Source organism: Armigeres subalbatus, chromosome 3, assembly GCF_024139115.2.
Source record: "Armigeres subalbatus isolate Guangzhou_Male chromosome 3, GZ_Asu_2, whole genome shotgun sequence".
Taxonomy (NCBI): Eukaryota; Metazoa; Arthropoda; class Insecta; order Diptera; family Culicidae; genus Armigeres; species Armigeres subalbatus.
The window spans coordinates 411,497,597-411,516,688 of record NC_085141.1 but is presented as its reverse complement, the minus strand read 5'-3'; the positions used below and the strand labels follow the sequence as shown (position 1 = coordinate 411,516,688).

General features: G+C 42.8%; 1 pseudogene; it reads right to left on the bottom strand.

The window, feature by feature from the left end:
• Positions 1 to 17,941, bottom strand: part of LOC134223073 (uncharacterized) — a 102,256-nt pseudogene extending 84,315 nt beyond the window's left edge.
• Between the last annotated feature and the right edge of the window lie 1,151 nt (positions 17,942 to 19,092).

The following is a 19,092-nucleotide window of genomic DNA, read 5'->3' as shown; positions in this document are numbered from 1 at the left end:
GATTGAATAGGGTATAACGTCCTATCGTTGTGGTATGCCCTAATGTTGCGATAGTGTTAAAGAAGTCCATTCTGGATATAATACCATTGCAAACAATTGTGGGTACGCTAAAACTCTTCGGATTAACGACTAGAACAGCTTTTGTTTGAAAAAATTCCGTTCAAAACGATGAAAAATCATCATTTTTCGTTAAAAATTTGAATCCTTTGAGCCTATTATTGCGGTAATGCTAAGGTCCTATTGTTGCTGTATCGCTCTCCATAAGAATTACATGCAATACCGCAACAATAGGACTGACCTTCAAAAAATATCGCAACGATAGGCAACTGCGTCCTATTATTGCGGTAGTTTGTTTTATTATTATAAAAACAAAACAACATAATTTTGGCACAATTGACGTAATATATACGAAACTATAGTTAACGAGCATCCTATTCAACTACTACAATGTGGAAGTCGACCAACAGGTAATTTTCGAAGAATTTTTGTAATCAATTTTGTTTCGACACGGTGCTTAACCCCTCCATAATAGGTCGTTTTACCCTATCAATTACAATTTGAGATCGGCTTTATCAGACACGCAAACTCGTTCGCCGAAGCTGGTATCACAAATGCAAGTATAAAAATCACACTGCACTGAGTGAAATACTGGTGAATAATGTCATATTAGAATGATAAAAGATATTGAAATAAAATGACATGAAAATATGGGTTTGTTCTTGATTTCAGCATGACATATCCAGGGGACCGTGGGCCACTTGGCTAATCATAAAAGGCGTCATGATCCCGGGAAGGTTGGGAACCGCTGGGTTATGTGTTCTGAAACGTCTAAACGATCGATGCTATCCGTAAAATCATTTTCAGAAGAAAGCAGCATCACAGACCATTTAAAATTACATTAACGGTGACTTAAATCTAGAAAGTAATGTTAAGTCGTACGAGGAATATTTTTACGTCATCGAATGTAAATTATGATTTTGATGCTTCAGCTTCAGTGTCATGTAGTTTTAAGATCGGACGTAAAGTTAAGTCCAACGGCTCACTCCTTTTATGTGCATTCAAAAACACTTAAACATGATTTTTTCGAAATGTGCCAGTTTTTTTTTGTGTGTCTTTATTAAGGAGAAATGTGCCAGTTTGGAAACACTGATCTACAGCAACCATCTCGACGACTACCATTGATGAGATAGTTTTCCGTTGACACTGCTATCAGTGCCTTCATGCTGCTGCCTTCACTCCTAAACCAGCAAGTTGCTTGATTTTGAAGTCTGTGCTTGTGATGCATGTACGGGATTGGTCGTTTTACTATTTCTAAACTGTTTTTGATAATAAATAGTTGAAGATCTGTGTTTTTAGAACAACACAATGAAGTGTTGACTCTTATTTGATCGAAAATAATTGAAATTTTATCTAGAAACGGCTGAGCTATTAACGTTCAAAGTATGTCATATTATCATGAAGGTCTCCAATTTTCGTAATCGCAAAGTGTACCCCAGTATACAAAACACAGGCGTAGTCCTACATCAGAAACTGCGAATCAAACTAGCAATTCCGAGCAAGCCTGGCAACATACAGCTAGTTTACAATAAAAGTGAAATAAATCAAAATTTTGCTGTCTGCTTCTTTAGTAACTTTCTTAAAGCAGCAATTCGATAGCATTCATTTAAATATATAGATCTTTCAGCTTTTTACAGTTCAAATCATAATCAAGTTCGCCCAGAAAAAAATAATGCCAGGTTTCAAGACCAATGGAATTTCTGGAATAAAGTTTTCTGGACAAACTGCTAAAAATCAGTCTTATTGCGTCAGATTCGCTGGATTTTAATGCGTCACTCGTTCTTTTACATTCAATTATACGCACCAAAAGCAGAAAAAGATTGGAAGCACAGATCTACCAGCTAAATACGGCTATCTCATGATTTGCTTCTCATGGTGCTAGACTGACAATTCACTTCACGTTTTCATATAAAAAGATAGGATTACCGACCATAGGTCGCACAGACTGAATACTTGACACCTAGCATTAGACAACGGACAGCATTTTCCACTTTGCGAAAAGGTGTCACCTTACTAGGGCGGGAATCGAACTCACGCAAATGCGCACAGATGACTGCCACCGCTAACCGCACGGCCGTGTAGCCCACAATGTAGCAGAGATCCCCAGAAAATTCATCCATTCTTAATCATTCACGATTGACATAAAAACAGACAAGCTTGGGCCAGCTTCGTTTAACTTTTAATGTTTGATTTGAGGAGTAGAAGCTGTCTTCTCGGAGAACACGGAAAAAATGTTGGGTTTAAGGTGATTATAGAATGAAGCCAGAAATCGGCCATTTTGTAAACCACGTGCTTTTCCAATATTTTTTTCAAGAGCACGAGATGAAAGTAACGCGTATGGGGCTAAAATAATGGTAGATCATTTTCTTAGTTATGCTGAACAATCATAATTTGAGTTTCGGCACTGTACGAAAACTATTACGCCAGATTTGGGCTTTTGGAAATGTATGTAGATAAGCGTGTGGTGAATTTGAAATTCACCACGGGCTTCATTCTATAATCACCTTAACATCATTCATTATGAGCAGGAGTGCCGTTATTCATTTGACATGTGATTAATTTTATAGAAACTTGATTTCTTCCAAAACATCTTTGGACGTGAGAGTTTTCTAAATGCTTCTTTAAAGTAAATAAAACGATATTTGGCAATAGAATTACATCATTAATATTAAGGTGTTATAACTTTGGCATGTTTCATGCTATTAGTATGCTCGTTTTGTTGGTCTATTGAGTAGTGAAATGAATTGTCACTCGTTGATTTAAAGTTTTAGATCAAACATGGATACAACGTGGTGTTTTTCCGACCAAATATCATTCGAACGAAATATTTTTCAAAAACATTAGACAATTATACATTAGACATTTTTAAACAAAAAGATAGATGCAGGCATCATTATATGAACCCTGCTAGAAATTCCCCAAAATAATTACATTCGTCATTGAGGGCTTTCAATTAAAAAATAATTATAATAAATTAATGTAACGAATGGTACAAGAACCTAGAGCATACTACAAAATAGGATTAAATCAAGTCAAATTCACGCATGCCACAGTGTCAGCAAGCACTTGGATAATGAAATCTTTCAGTTCCTTAAGTCTTCATAGCCATCGTTGTTTGAGAACGGGAAATAAGAACGTGACCTACACCTTTCCATATCGAATAATTGCATTCCCAACACATCCTAAATTCCTGAAAATCGTCAGCTATCTTCTGGTTTTCCTTATACGACCTCGTTGGCTTTATCCGCGCCGAGCGCACGTTCTCGGCTTGCCGCGATAAGCAATCCACGCCGTTACTCCTCCCCCGGACAGCCATCTCTTCGCGTATAATTCCTGGTGTTGCAGAAGGGCAACAGCAATAATCTGGATAATTCGCACAAAAATTGCATTCTTCCGTCGTCGGTAAGTCCAGTCAAGCAAATTGACATCACTGTGCTTCCCTGCCCTCAATTCCTCGTCCGATAGCCGATGTGGTATTTAATTCCTGTTCGCTCCCTCATTTAATTTAATTTAGCCGCGATAAAAGAGCAGCTTCCCAATGTACGGTTCGGGATAAGGCAGAACAAACAGTCGGACGGACCGGCACGGAGATTGGTGCGGATTTATTCTTCACGATTTCTCCGCATAGTCCAGAAGGGAGTTTCGACGCGCCGAGTTTAAGTAAATATTAAATTGATACTGCGTTTATATAGAACGTGTAAGATATAATTTAGAGCAAAATGAGCCCCAGCTGTTGGGGCTTCGGATCGTCGTGTGGACACGTAAAATGCATGATGTGGAAACCCAAGGTGGCAATTATTGGCCTTATGGTCAGTCGGTGAACAGCAGTAATGCCAAATTTGTATATTTCAGATTTCAGAACATGCCGATGTGAAAGGTTTTATTGTTTTTATTATGATCACTGAGAATCTGTACAAATCTTCGAAATTAAATGCATTCAAGTTAAATTACTTGGGGCCTTCCTTAACCGTGCGGTAAGAGGCGCGGCTAAGCTAGACCATGCTGACGATAACTCGACTCCCCTGCGTAATGTTAGCTTCAGGCCGAAAGGCCAATTTGTAGAAGAGGCTATTACAAAGCCTCCTGTAAGCTACGGGTAAATCTTGTTGATTATATCAATTTACGCCTATACTTAATAACAAACCTAATAGCAGTTACGTGACAACTTGTCGTTGCTTTGAATACCAAAATGCTTATTTTCACTTATATCAAAAACGTCAACTCTACATAAAACCCATTTTTCCAGACCCGAACACAACCTGGCATCCCTGGTGAGCAGATAGAGTTGAGTCTGGATTGGATGATATCGAACTCGGTCGGCGTTTTGAGTTTGGTGGAGTGCGATTCCTTTCCTTTCAAATCAGCAGAGTCCGTGGTCGTGGTGTGAGATATCATTATGTAACTGAAACCCTTTTTTCACAACAACTTCGTGGCTGCGCAATCAGGAAGAAGCACAGTCGCTGTTACTGTACGTTGCAGAGTGTGGAAAGCGATGGAAGTTTTTTCGTGTGGATTCTTACCGAGCGATTTTTCACCTACTAGGTGGATTGGGACACAATGACTGCTCCACTCAAGACGCTCGGTCGAAAATCATAGCCCTTTCTCGACGGAGTAAACCGAGAAGTGAGCTTTGCTGAAACTGTTAAAACTAATAAAACCGTTATAATAACGATGATAATGAGAAACGAGAGTAAACCCTTCGCGCTTGCTGCACTCTACGCCAAGCCATTTGCGAACATTTTGTTGAGATGTGATAATGTTGGAAGATTTCGCGCAGCTACCACAACCTGGTTGGAACAGTGTAAAATATCTGCGAAAAATATTGTTGAGCTGAAGATGGTTAAATTTGTTGTTGAGAAATGATTTGATTCATGCAGAGCATATTTCCCACTGTGCGGACACAACATTTACCAACGAAAGCAGCATCATGGTACAGGATAATGTGCGCCTGCAGCATCAACGCTCTCCATGAGTATCGTATACCGAGTGCTTGTATTCGGTACCTAGAATACAGTGGTACACAATTCTTTAGATCTATAGTCAATTTCTGACGCAAAGGTTGGACTTATTTTAAAAAATTGTTAACAAAGAAAAAATAGCTCAAGATTGTTATAAGTTGGATTTATCATAAAGACTGACTGACTAAGACTGATAAGATCTAAGGAAAACTTTTGCTGCAGTTTTGAATAGACGCATTAAAAAGAACTATACAGCCGTGTATTACTGATGTGTGTTTCAACCTTATAATGATCTACGGTTTGCTGGCCGATTGGGCAAAACTTTTGGGTGATCAAACTACGATATTCGCGTAAAACGTTAAGTTTTTTTCGCAGAGTTTTAAAAAAATCAGATGTAGCCAACCGAACGCCCTCCACTGTGGTATCAGTTTGCACATACTTTGCAGCTGGGAACCGTCTGATGCACTTTGGTTCTATCCAATACCGCATGACGTGGAAGACGATGATGAGGTGCCTCTTGATGATGCCAATACCAAAAGCGCGCGATGATTGAGAAGCAGTCCACGATGTAAGCCGATAATTGTCACGATTTTTTGCTCAAACAGATTTTTTTTCTTCAATCCACAAACTGCAAATGTTTGTTTCACTCAAAGGCAGCGCTCGAGGAGACAACGATGTAATCTGTTTTTGGCTATTGATATTTCGGGTTGAATCGAAAAGTATCTTTGGAATAAAAAATAAATCTTTGGTGTACGAAGTGTATTCGCACTTTGCCCGAGATGATCAACCGATACAGAACAAAATTATTCTTCCAAGACTGCTGGAAACTTGCAATAGATTCGTAATTAATGTTAGGTCGACGTACTGACGTTTTGGGCAATGAGAAATGAAAATATTTCTCAATAATCATCTCGGTATACACTCTCGATATGGGGCATATAGTGAGAGACGTTTTTTGCAACTTTTAAAGTAATAAAATAAGTAAAGGATGATATTTTTTTTAGAAAATCTTCTATTGCGGGGGCGACTTTAGTTTTCAAACGAATGTAAATTATAAAACAAGCTTGTAATTATAAATTCACATGTGATGATTTTTATATTCTTCTTTCGTCGTGTTCAACCTTAAAAAACATTAAAAAATGGCAGATAGGTTTTATTCACGAGCTTTACATTTCTAATTGTGAAAAACGTCTCCAATAATGGTGGGACAAGAATACGCTTTGAGTGTAACATTTTTATGAAGTCGACAAGTCGAGTCAAGTACGAGATACTGAAGACGGCCTTACTGTTGAGGTCGAAATACGTATCTGTCAAGATACAATTAAGTGGTGGAATTCAATGGGATGGTATAAACTCGTCTTATGACAAGCATTGAAATGAATTGAGATAAAAATTCCTCAGAATTGTTGAGATTGTTTTAAAATTTATTGAATATCACTTTTATAGGTGAACTAGAAAAATACTTTTGAACAAAAAAAATCCGACGAGAAAAAGACATTATTTTAAAAATTTATGGAAATTTTCTTTTTTTTGTTGCACTTTATTGATCATTTTGTGGAAAATTTTAATTTTTTTTGTGGAAAATTTTGTAATTCTTTATTTCTAATATTGATTTATTTATGGAAATTTTGTATTTTTTTTTCGTGGAACATTTTGATTTTTTTTATAGAGAATTCATCTTTTATAATTGCAATGTTTGCTTTTAAAAGTGCTTATTTATTTTTGTTTTGTGGAAAATTCTTGTTTATGTAAATTTTGTTTTATTTGTGGAAATTTTATATTTATTTATAGCTCATACCTACTCTGATTTCTTTATCGGCAATTTTCTATTTTTTAGTCGATTTGGTCACAATCAAGTTGCTGCAACCATTTATGTCTGACTTGTACTGCTCGGGACGGTCCAAAAAGACAAACAGACAAGCATAGGGATCAGGCCATTTGGGCGAATGCTGTTTAGCCGAATAGTAGACAAAATATTCAACAACTAGGAGTAAGATGTGAGTTGTCGGAAGTGAAAAAGGTGGAATAAGAAGGTAGAAGGAGAAGAGAAAAATTAATACGTACTCCTTCCTTATTCTTTTACTTTCTTTTTTGTTCCTTCTTTCTTATTTTTTTCTTCTTCCTACTCATTTTTGCTTCTTTTATCTTTCTTCCTGCTTTCTTATTTCAAGTTTCCTTTTTTCGTGTTTTTCTCATTCTTCTTCTTTCATCTATCTCCCTTCATTTTTCTGCTGTGTTCCTTTCTTCTTCTTCGTTTCTCCTTCTTGCTTCTTCTTAAATTCTTCTTCCTTCTTTTTTTTATTAATTTCTTTTCCTTCTTTTTTGCTTCTTTCTTCTTCATTCTTCCTTTTTTTCTGCTTCTTTATTTCTTGATTTCTTTATAATTTCTCGATTCAACGGACTAGTATTAGTGTAATTGAAAATTTCCAATTTTATTGAGCTTCAGCTTGAGCTTGATTGACTGCTCGTAGTTGCTACTTCATTATGACCAGATCAGCTGTTCTTGCATAAGGAACCAACAGATGATTGCTTGGGACTAGCACACATCTTCAATGTACAAGTACTGGTGATCTCATTTGTTAGGTCATACTGGCGCCTGTCACGTCAGAATGCAAGTCAATGTAGGGAAGGGGGAGGAAATGATGATGCAATCACTCGCCCACTGCAAGCCGAATATACCTCTGCACTTGCCACGAGTTCATGTGGATTTTTTTGGAATTTTTGGGTCAGGTTCAAGAGGCAGAGGTCCGTCTTGGTTAACGAACTGCCAATGTGATATGAGAAGGCAACTGATGGAATTTCTAATTAGATGTAGGAAACGAGCTCTATAGTTCATTTCCAATTCTAGCAGATTACTGTTAGAATACTCAAGTTGAAGTTATAGGAATAGTAATGGAAACGGTATGGGAGTCCATTACCAGTTCTAGCGATTGCTGGAACAAGAGAAATATAGAGAAAGATACAAAGTAGGAAAATGGAACGGACCTGGGATTGAACCCACGACCTCCTGCGTATGAGGCAGAAGCAGTAGCCATATGACTACCAAGCCCGTCATGTAATTGAAAATTTTCAATTCTAATTGAAATAAACCTCACAAATTTTGCACGGGCAGTATCTAAACAGTTAAAATTACTCACAACTTCAAAACATAACAACATAGACTCAGACGCTAACTATTCATTAAATACAACAACAGCGATATTAGAATAAGTGATTGATACAAAAATATAGCAAATTATCTACCATCTGGTTTCCAGGTACATAGCCTCTGCCCAAACTCACGAGATTTAACATTTTTTGACCACGTAGGCGGCATCATAGCAATTGATTTCCATTTCCCATTCAATACAATTTTGAATGAGATATCCAAGTGGCATTCTCCATTCGAAGTGAGCATAGATATTACTGAATTAACTTTTGCCTTGAACTCAATAATATCATGATGAAGTACGCATTTCGGCTCCACAGATTTTTGAACGTTGGCGATTGATACGTTTCGCCCATTTTTATCATTTCTCTACTCTACGAACTCAGTAAAACAATCATCACACAACCAAAAGCTGTTTCGGTACGACTGCGACACAGCAGCAAGTTGTTCTTTGTTGAATACTTCGGCGCACGTTCCATTACAACAGATGTATGGCTTATACAACACGGCAGGCTACGGTGGGCTGGTCACGTTGTTAGTATGCCGGAAGAACGTCAAGCGAAGATAATATTTAGTAGAGAACCCGGAAGAGGCCGCAGGCTTCGTGAAGAGGACCTGGGGGCGCTCAATGTACAAGGCGACTGGAAGCGATTGGCCCAGGATCGATCAAGTATCAAGTATGGCTGTTCTTTCGTTATGACAGGGAAATAGCACTTTTTGCAATCCATAACGATCTTGAAGCAACTATATTTTACAGTTTTCAAACAGAGATGTTGAGATATTGAAATCACGAGAGTTCAACTAAAATCGTTTTTTTGCGATGAGTTCAGGGATTTCAAATTACAAAACCAACAAAAAACATGACAGAGCAAAATAAAAGTCGACCGATCAGCACAACACAAGACACGATATTCTTCCTACTACCTTCTTCAATATTCTTCTTCTTTCTGTCTCACTTCTCACCACTCACTTCTTGCATTTCATTTCTTATTTCCCACAACCCAGTTACTTCTCGCCTAATTTCGCATAACTGACCTCATAACGTCCCTCCAGGAATTTATTTCGGAAGTTCCTTCAGAAATATCTTTCGGAAGTTCCTCATAGAATTCCTTTGAAAGTTGCTCCTTGAATTCTTTAGGAAGTTCCTCCAGGAATTCCTCCGAAAAAATCTCCTCCTGGAACTCCTTCAGAAGTTCCACCTGGAATCCTTTCGAAATTTCCTTCTGGAATTCCTTCAGAAGTTCCTTCTGGAATTCCTTCAGAAGTTCCTTCTGGAATTCCTTCAGAAGTTCCTTCTGGAATTCCTTCGGAAGTTCCTCCAGGAATTCCTCCGAAAGTTCCTCCAGGAATTCCTCCGGAAGTTCCTCCAGGAATTCCTCCGGAAGTTCCTCCAGGAATTCCTCCGGAAGTTCCTCCAGGAATTCCTCCGGAAGTGCCTCCAGGAATTCCTCCGGAAGTTCCTCCAGGAATTCCTCCGGAAGTTCCTCCGGAAGTTCCTCCAGGAATTCCTCCGGAAGTTCCTCCAGGAATTCCTCCGGAAGTTCCTCCAGGAATTCCTCCGGAAGTTCCTCCAGGAATTCCTCCGGAAGTTCCTCCAGGAATTCCTCCGGAAGTTCCTCCAGGAATTCCTCCGGAAGTTCCTCCACGAATTCCTCCGGAAGTTCCTCCACGAATTCCTCCGGAAGTTCCTCCAGGAATTCCTCCGGAAGTTCCTCCAGGAATTCCTCCGGAAGTTCCTCCAGGAATTCCTCCGGAAGTTCCTCCAGGAATTCCTCCGAAAGTTCCTCCAGGAATTCCTCCGGAAGTTCCTCCAGGAATTCCTCCGGAAGTTCCTCCAGGAATTCCTCCGGAAGTTCCTCCAGGAATTCCTCCAGAAGTTCCTCCGGGAATTCCTCCAGAAGTTCCTCCATGAATTCCTTCAAGTTCCTCCAGGAATTCCTCCGGAAGTTCATCCAGGAATTCCTCCGGAAGTTCCTCCAGGAATTCCTCCGGAAGTTCCTCCAGGAATTCCTCCGGAAGTTCCTCCAGGAATTCCTCCGGAAGTTCCTCCAGGAATTCCTCCGGAAGTTCCTCCAAGAATTCCTCTGGAAGTTCCTCCAGGAATTCCTCCGGAAGTTCCTCCAGGAATTCCTCCGGAAGTTCCTCCAGGAATTCCTCCGGAAGTTCCTCCAGGAATTCCTCCGGAAGTTCCTCCAGGAATTCCTCCGGAAGTTCCTCCAGGAATTCCTCCGGAAGTTCCTCCAGGAATTCCTCCGGAAGTTCCTCCAGGAATTCCTCCGGAAGTTCCTCCAGGAATTCCTCCGGAAGTTCCTCCAGGAATTCCTCCGGAAGTTCCTCCAGGAATTCCTCCGGAAGTTCCTCCAGGAATTCCTCCGGAAGTTCCTCCAGGAATTCCTCCGGAAGTTCCTCCAGGAATTCCTCCGGAAGTTCCTCCAGGATTTCCTCCGGAAGTTCCTCCAGGAATTCCTCCGGAAGTTCCTCCAGGAATTCCTCCGGAAGTTCCTCCAGGAATTCCTCCGGAAGTTCCTCCAGGAATTCCTCCGGAAGTTCCTCCAGGAATTCCTCCGGAAGTTCCTCCAGGAATTCCTCCGGAAGTTCCTCCAGGAATTCCTCCGGAAGTTCCTCCAGGAATTCCTCCGGAAGATCCTCCAGGAATTCCTCCAGAAGTTCCTCCAGGAATTCCTCCAGAAGTTCCTCCAGGAATTCCTCCGGAAGTTCCTCCAGGAATTCCTCCGGAAGTTCCTCCAGGAATTCCTCCGGAAGTTCCTCCAGGAATTCCTCCGGAAGTTCCTCCAGGAATTCCTCCGGAAGTTCCTCCAGGAATTCCTCCGGAAGTTCCTCCAGGAATTCCTCCGGAAGTTCCTCCAGGAATTCCTCCGGAAGTTCCTCCAGGAACGCCTCCGACACTCCCTCCAGGAATTCCGCCGGAAGTTTCTCCAGGAATTCCTCCGGAAGTTCCTCCAGGAATTCCTCCGGAAGTTCCTCCAGGAATTCTTCCGATAGTTCCTCCAGGAATTCCTCCGGAAGTTCCTCCAGGAATTCCTCCGGAAGTTCCTCCAGGAATTCCTCCGGAAGTTCCTCCAGGAATTCCTCCGGAAGTTCCTCCAGGAATTCCTCCGGAAGATCCTCCAAGACTTCTTTCGGATCCTCCAGGAATTGCTATAGGAATTCCTCCGGAAGTTCCTCCAGGAATTCCTCCGGAAGTTCCTCCAGGAATTCCTCCGGAAGTTCCTCCAGGAATTCCTCCGGAAGTTCCTCCAGGAATTCCTCCGGAAGTTCCTCCAGGAATTCCTCCGGAAGTTCCTCCAGGAATTCCTCCGGAAGTTCCTCCAGGAATTCCTCCGGAAGTTCCTCCGTTCCTCCAGGAATTCCTCCGGAAGTTCCTCCAGGAATTCCTCCGGAAGTTCCTCGAGGAATTCCTCCGGAAGTTCCTCCAGGAATTCCTCCGGAAGTTCCTCCAGGAATTCCTCCGGAAGTTCCTCCAGGAATTCCTCCGGAAGTTCCTCCAGGAATTCCTCCGGAAGTTCCTCCAGGAATTCCTCCGGAAGTTCCTCCAGGAATTCCTCCGGAAGTTCCTTCAGGAATTTCTCCGGAAGTTCCTTCGGGCATTCCTCTGGAAGTTCCTCCAGGCATTTATCCGAAAAAATCTCCTCCTGGAACTCCTTCGGAAGTTCCACCTGGAATCCTTTCGAAAGTTCCTTCTGGAATTCCTTCAGAAGTTCCTTCTGGAATTCCTTCAGAAGTTCCATCAGGAATTCCTTTGGAAGTTCCTCCAGAAATTCCTTCGGAAGTTCCTCCAGGAATTCCTTCGGAAGTTCCTCCAGGAATTCCTTCGGAAGTTCCTCCAGGAATTCCTTCGGAAGTTCCTCCAGGAATTCCTTCGGAAGTTCCTCCAGGAATTCCTTCGGAAGTTCCTCCAGGAATTCCTCCGAAAAAATCTCCTCCTGGAACTCCTCCGGAAGTTCCTCCAGGAATTCCTCCGGAAGTTCCTCCAGGAATTCCTCCGGAAGTTCCTCCAGGAATTCCTCCGGAAGTTCCTCCAGGAATTCCTCCGGAAGTTCCTACAGGAATTCCTCCGGAAGTTCCTCCAGGAATTCCTCCGGAAGTTCCTCCAGGAATTCCTCCGGAAGTTCCTCCAGGAATTCCTCCGGAAGTTCCTCCAGGAATTCCTCCGGAAGTTTCTCCAGGAATTTCAAGTTCCTTCAGGAATTCTTCCCGAAGTTCCTCCAGGAATTCCTCGGAAGTTCCTCCAAGAATTTCTCCGGAAGTTCTTCCAGGAATCCCTCCGAAGTTCCTCCAGTAATTCCTCCGTAAGTTACACCAGGAATTTCTCTGGAAGTTCCTCCAAAAATTCTTCCGCAAGTTCATCCAGGAATTCCTCCGAAACTTTCTCTAGGAATTTCTCCGGAGTTCCTCCAAGATTTTTTCCGGAAGTTCCTCCAGGATTTCCTACGGAAGTTCCTCAAAAAATTCCTCCGGAAGTTCCTCCAGGAATTCCTCCGGAAGTTCCATCAGGAAATCCTTAGGAAGTTCCTCCAGAAGTTCCTCCAGGAATTCCTCCTGAAGTTTCTCCAGGAATTCCTCCGGAAGTTCCTCCAGGAATTCCTCCGGAAGTTCCTTCAGGAATTTCTCCGGAAGTTCCTTCGGGCATTCCTCTGGAAGTTCCTCCAGGCATTTATCCGAAAAAATCTCCTCCTGGAACTCCTTCGGAAGTTCCACCTGGAATCCTTTCGAAAGTTCCTTCTGGAATTCCTTCAGAAGTTCCTTCTGGAATTCCTTCAGAAGTTCCATCTGGAATTCCTTTGGAAGTTCCTCCAGAAATTCCTTCGGAAGTTCCTCCAGGAATTCCTTCGAAGTTCCTCCAGGAATTCCTTCGAAGTTCCTCCAGGAACTCCTTCGGAAGTTCCTCCAGGAATTCCTTCGGAAGTTCCTCTAGGAATTCCTTCGGAAGTTCCTTCAGGAATTCCTTCGGAAGTTCCTCCAGGAATTCCTTCGGAAGTTCCTCCAGGAATTCCTCCGAAAAATCTCCTCCTGGAACTCCTCCGGAATTTCCTCCAGCGATTCCTCCGGAAGTTCATGCAGAATTTCTCCAGGAAGTTCCTCCAGGAATTCCTCCGGAAGTTCCTCCAGGAATTCCTCCGAGAGTTCCTCCAGGAATTCCTCCGGAAGTTCCTCCAGGAATTCCTCCGGAAGTTCCTCCAAGAATTCCTCCGGAAGTTCCTCCAGGAATTCCTCCGGAAGTTCCTCCAGGAATTCCTCCGGAAGTTCCTCCAGGAATTCCTCCGGAAGTTCCTCCAGGAATTCCTCCGGAAGTTCCTCCAGGAATTCCTCCGGAAGTTCCTCCAGGAATTCCTCCGGAAGTTCCTCCAGGAATTCCTCCGGAAGTTCCTCCAGGAATTCCTCCGGAAGTTCCTCCAGGAATTCCTCCGGAAGTTCCTCCAGGAATTCCTCCGGAAGTTCCTCCAGGAATTCCTCCGGAAGTTCCTCCAGGAATTCCTCCGGAAGTTCCTCCAGGAATTCCTCCGGAAGTTCCTCCAGGAATTCCTCCGAAGTTCCTCCAGGAATTCCTCCGGAAGTTCCTCCAGGAATTCCTCCGAAGTTCCTCCAGGAATTCCTCCGTAGTTCCTCCAGGAATTCCTCCGGAAGTTCCTCCAGGAATTCCTCCGGAAGTTCCTCCAGGAATTCCTCCGGAAGTCCCTCCAGGAATCCCTCCGGAAGTTCCTCCAGGAATTCCTCCGGAAGTTCCTCCAGGAATTCCTCCGGAAGTTCCTCCAGGAATTCCTCCGGAAGTTCCTCCAGGATTTCCTCCGGAAGTTCCTCCAGGAATTCCTCCGGAAGTTCCTCCAGGAATTCCTCCGGAAGTTCCTCCAGGAATTCCTCCGGAAGTTCCTCCAGGAATTCCTCCGGAAGTTCCTCCAGGAATTCCTCCGGAAGTTCCTCCAGGAATTCCTCCGGAAGTTCCTCCAGGAATTCCTCCGGAAGTTCCTCCAGGAATTCCTCCGGAAGTTCCTCCAGGAATTCCTCCGGAAGTTCCTCCAGGAATTCCTCCGGAAGATCCTCCAGGAATTCCTCCAGAAGTTCCTCCAGGAATTCCTCCAGAAGTTCCTCCAGGAATTCCTCCAGAAGTTCCTCCAGGAATTCCTCCAGAAGTTCCTCCAGGAATTCCTCCGGAAGTTCCTCCAGGAATTCCTCCGGAAGTTCCTCCAGGAATTCCTCTGGAAGTTCCTCCAGGAATTCCTCCGGAAGTTCCTCCAGGAATTCCTCCGGAAGTTCCTCCAGGAATTCCTCCGGAAGTTCCTCCAGGAATTCCTCCGGAAGTTCCTCCAGGAATTCCTCCGGAAGTTCCTCCAGGAATTCCTCCGGAAGTTCCTCCAGGAATTCCTCCGAAGTTCCTCCAGGAATTCCTCCGGAAGTTCCTCCAGGAATTCCTCCGGAAGTTCCTCCAGGAATTCCTCCGGAAGTTCCTCCAGGAATTCCTCCGGAAGTTCCTCCAGGAATTCCTCCGGAAGTTCCTCCAGGAATTCCTCCGGAAGTTCCTCCAGGAATTCCTCCGGAAGTTCCTCCAGGAATTCCTCCGGAAGTTCCTCCAGGAATTCCTCCGGAAGTTCCTCCAGGAATTCCTCCGGAAGTTCCTCCAGGAATTCCTCCGGAAGTTCCTCCAGGAATTCCTCCGGAAGTTCCTCCAGGAATTCCTCCGGAAGTTCCTCCAGGAATTCCTCCGGAAGTTCCTCCAGGAATTCCTCCGGAAGTTCCTCGAGGAATTCCTCCGGAAGTTCCTCCAGGAATTCCTCCGGAAGTTCCTCCAGGAATTCCTCCGGAAGTTCCTCCAGGAATTCCTCCGGAAGTTCCTCAAAAAATTCCTCCGGAAGTTCCTCCAGGAATTCCTCCGGAAGTTCCTCCGGAAGTTCCTCCAGAAATTCCTCCGGAAGTTCCTCCAGGAATTCTTCCGGAAGTTCCTCCAGGAATTTCTCCGGAAGTTCCTCCAGGAATTTCTCCGGAAGTTCCTTCGGGCATTCCTCTGGAAGTTCCTCCAGGCATTTATCCGGAAGTTCCAGTAATTCCTCCGGAAGTTCCTCCAGGAATTCTTCCGGAAGTTAATCCAGGAATTCCTCCAGAAGTTCCTCCAGGAATTCCTCCGGAAGTCCCTCCAGAAATTCCTCCGGAAGTTCCTCCAGGAATTCCTCCGGAAGTTCTTCTAGGGGTTCCTTCAGCAATTTCCCCGGAAGTTCCTCCAGGAATTCCTCCGGAAGTTCAGTATGGGAGAAATGTCACTTTTCCGGAATATTTTTCCGTAAGGAAAAACAACACTTCGAAAATTTGTTGAATAGTGGAAGTGACCGTGCTTCACCGATGCACGAATAAATATTAGCGACGATGGACAAGCTGTGGAGCCGCCTACACTGTATGAGGTTAAAAAAACTATTAAAGAGCTGAAAACAATAAGGCTGCGGGGAAGGACCAGCTCCCGGCTGAACTTCTCAAACATGGCAGTGAGCAGCTTTATGAAGTTCTGCACCATATTATGTCAAAAATATGAGAAAACGAGGATTTGCCTGCTAGCTGGTTGGACGGTCTCATTTGCCCTCTCTTTAAGAAAGTGCACAGACTGGAGTGCGCCAATTACCGAGGAATAACCCTCCTTAATTCGGCGTACAAAATTATGTCCCGTATTCTGTTCAACAGATTGAGACCGCTTGAAGAGTCCTTCGTCTGCAAATAGCAACCAGGTTTTCGTGAGGGCCGATCAACGACGGTTCAAATGTTTACCCTGAGACAAATCTTTGATAAATTCCGGGAGTACAACTTGCACACACATCATAGATTTCAAGGCGGCGTACGATTCAATGAAACGGAATAAATTATGGCAAATTATGTAAGGGTTGCGAATGAAATATCGACGTCATTTGTTACCTTAGATGGATTAAAGCAGAGTGATGCACTCTCGAATCTACTGTTCAATATAGCGCTCGAGGGAGCGATTAGGAGAGCTGGTATGCAAAGAAGCGGTACCATTATCACAAAATCGCATATGCTCCTGGGATTTGCGGACGATATCGATATTATCGGGATTGACCGCCGTGCCGTGGAAGAGGCTTTTGTGCCTTTTAAGAGGGAGACAGTGAGGATTGGACTCACGATCAATACCAGCAAAACGAAGTACATGGTCGCTGGCAATCAACGTGGGTTCATTAGTGGTGGTGGATGGTGAAAAATTTGAAGTGGTAGAAGAATTTGTGTATCATGGAACATTAGTGACGTGCGATAATTTAACCAGCTTAAGTCCCGTAGTCTGCAAACGAAAACAAAATTCGCGCTGTATACTACTCTGATTCTTCCGGTGGCTTTATAAGGCCATGAAACATGGACGTTAAAGGAGGCTGATTGTTTTACATTATTGTCTGCTCATTGAGATGGTTATAGGGATATATTGCCTGCATTTAGACGAAATTCAGTGCGGAATTATGCTAACAATGATGTGCCTGGGACATCCTGGCTATAATCTGGCAATGAATTGGATATAGAGATGTCAGCAGCCTGGAATCCTTTGTAAACCACGTGATTGACGGCGAGCAGCTATGGACCTAGCTCTAGCGGAATGGATCCAACTAGGCTGGTAATAAATAAACAAATCTATTATTGAAAATGTATTCTCAATGCAAAATAATGATTTTGACATACTGGAAAAATAAGCATCGGCATGGGTGATCATTTTAACAATCGTAGGGTGTGTTTTGCTTACCCTCAAGCTCAAACATTCGTCATCCGATGCTTTTTGCAACACGTCATATGTAAACAATCTGTGCCATTTTCGACATGAATAATTCCATTGTTGTACATGGTGGGCCAGGAACTGCTACCTCGGCAGGGAAAAATATACCAAACTGAACAAGATTGATTTTTCACCCGTATCGTGAACAACATAAATAATTTCCAGTAATTTGCATCGAATGTCTCGTCCCGGGCGGCGCCCATCCTTGGCTGGTTACATTTCTCCGGTGCAGCCCCGTTGAGCTATACGAGGCAACGAGCGGACTATTTTGAATTGCAGAATTCGCTTTCGGTTGACAAAATACATTAGTTTTGCACTACCGTGTGCAGTCGAGACAACATGCGATCCGAAAAACAAACTCTCCATCCCACTGTGGGATGTGAAGTGATCAAATTTCGTCGATTCCGCATGTGATTCGCTCCGGACATAACTCAAAGCTCTGTACATATGCCAATGAGCATCTTGAAAGAGTACAAGAGTATGATGCATGTTCATTGAGACAAGCACTTCAACTCTGTTGCGAGCCATTTTGCGGATTTAGCATAACAGCAATTCCACTAAAATAGTTTTTAATACCGCATTCCAATTGGCAAGGTTTTGAAGACGTTTGTTTCTACATAAGGATCGCTTTTCCACAACTTTTTGAATACTACCTGATTTTTCTTCGATTTTTGAAGATTTCTGACATCATGTACAATACACATTTTTGACCACCAGCTCGCTTGAAAGTGTCTCTCAATGCGTTCTGAGCCAAAGCATTGCTGGTTGCTGATGCTGCTGATGGGAGCAGCGATTTTCTCTGCGGACGACAGGTCATCGCATCGCGCTAAGGTGGGGTTGATGTAAATTTGATATGCACAAAAGTGCACCGAGCTCACTGCCGAGTTGCCACCATGCCACAAACATAACGACCAACGAATTGGCCCCTTGATCGGCAGTTTGTTCTCCTGTTAGGTTGTTGATGTTGTTGTTATCGTCGGAACGGGGTCCTGTTTGCGTACGCTCCATTTCGCTTCACGTGCAATCCCATTTTACTCGTTGGTTGTTGGCACCGGGAATATTTACATCAATTGGGTTTGTTTTTTAACCATCGTCGTTGTTTTGTGGTCACGTCATGCTGTTTTCGTGTACGATTGCGTGAAATAATGATCCACTTCCTGCTGCGATAACCAGTGCAATTCATGTGCATTGTATTTTGAGAGTAAATCCCTATTGATGTGCGAACTGATTTTTCCAATTGTAACTGAAAATATTTAGATTCGCGTTATTCAATATAATAGTTAAAATATATTTCAATGCAATGTTGACCTTGAACGGAGCAAGGTCCTTTAATGAAACAAAGCAAATCAAGCTAACCTATTGAAGGTAGTGATTTACTTTTCAATGCTTTATACCTGATCTCCCAGTTCTTGAAACCGTTTCTGACCTGACAAATGTGTGTATAAAGGTTCCCCCAAACACACGCGATACGATTCTATGGCATGGCGACTTATAGGGACGCATCCCAACTAGGAGAGGCAATTGGATCGAACTATAGACCACAAAGCGTACATTTTTCAAATTTCGTTTTCACTCGTTCGTAATCTTAGTAATCGTACCCTTAGTGGAGGTAGCACCAATAGTGGAGGTATTGGGGTTTTAATGAGATTTATCGTATTTATAGACTTTACGATGGTTTCAGTTGATGCGTCGTCTTTAACACTAGGATTGATTCGCTAAAAACTTACGCGGATACATTCGTGCAGAAAATCGTTGTAACTAAATTTTCAAATGGCTATATCTCAGTGGTTTTTCAACCGATTTTCTCAGTTTTTTCACCAACCTCTTAGCCATCTCTTCTAGTTTCTCTATATTGCAAAATATCGTATCTAGGGGTGTTCAATTTTTCACTAGAGCTGTGGGAGTAAAGCAACGGATTTAGAAAAATGCGATTTTGGAGATATACTTATATTTCATTACCAAAAATGATATCTATTCATATAGTGATGATGGAAATGATAAAATAACAAATAAAAGACATCACCTGGAACATAAGAACACATTTTGAGCATCCCTACTATACATACGATGATAATTCGGTACCTTTAGGAACCACTTTATACTACACGATGTATAAAGCTTCAGAAAATGTTTTCAAGCATGTTGTCTACTGTGAACTT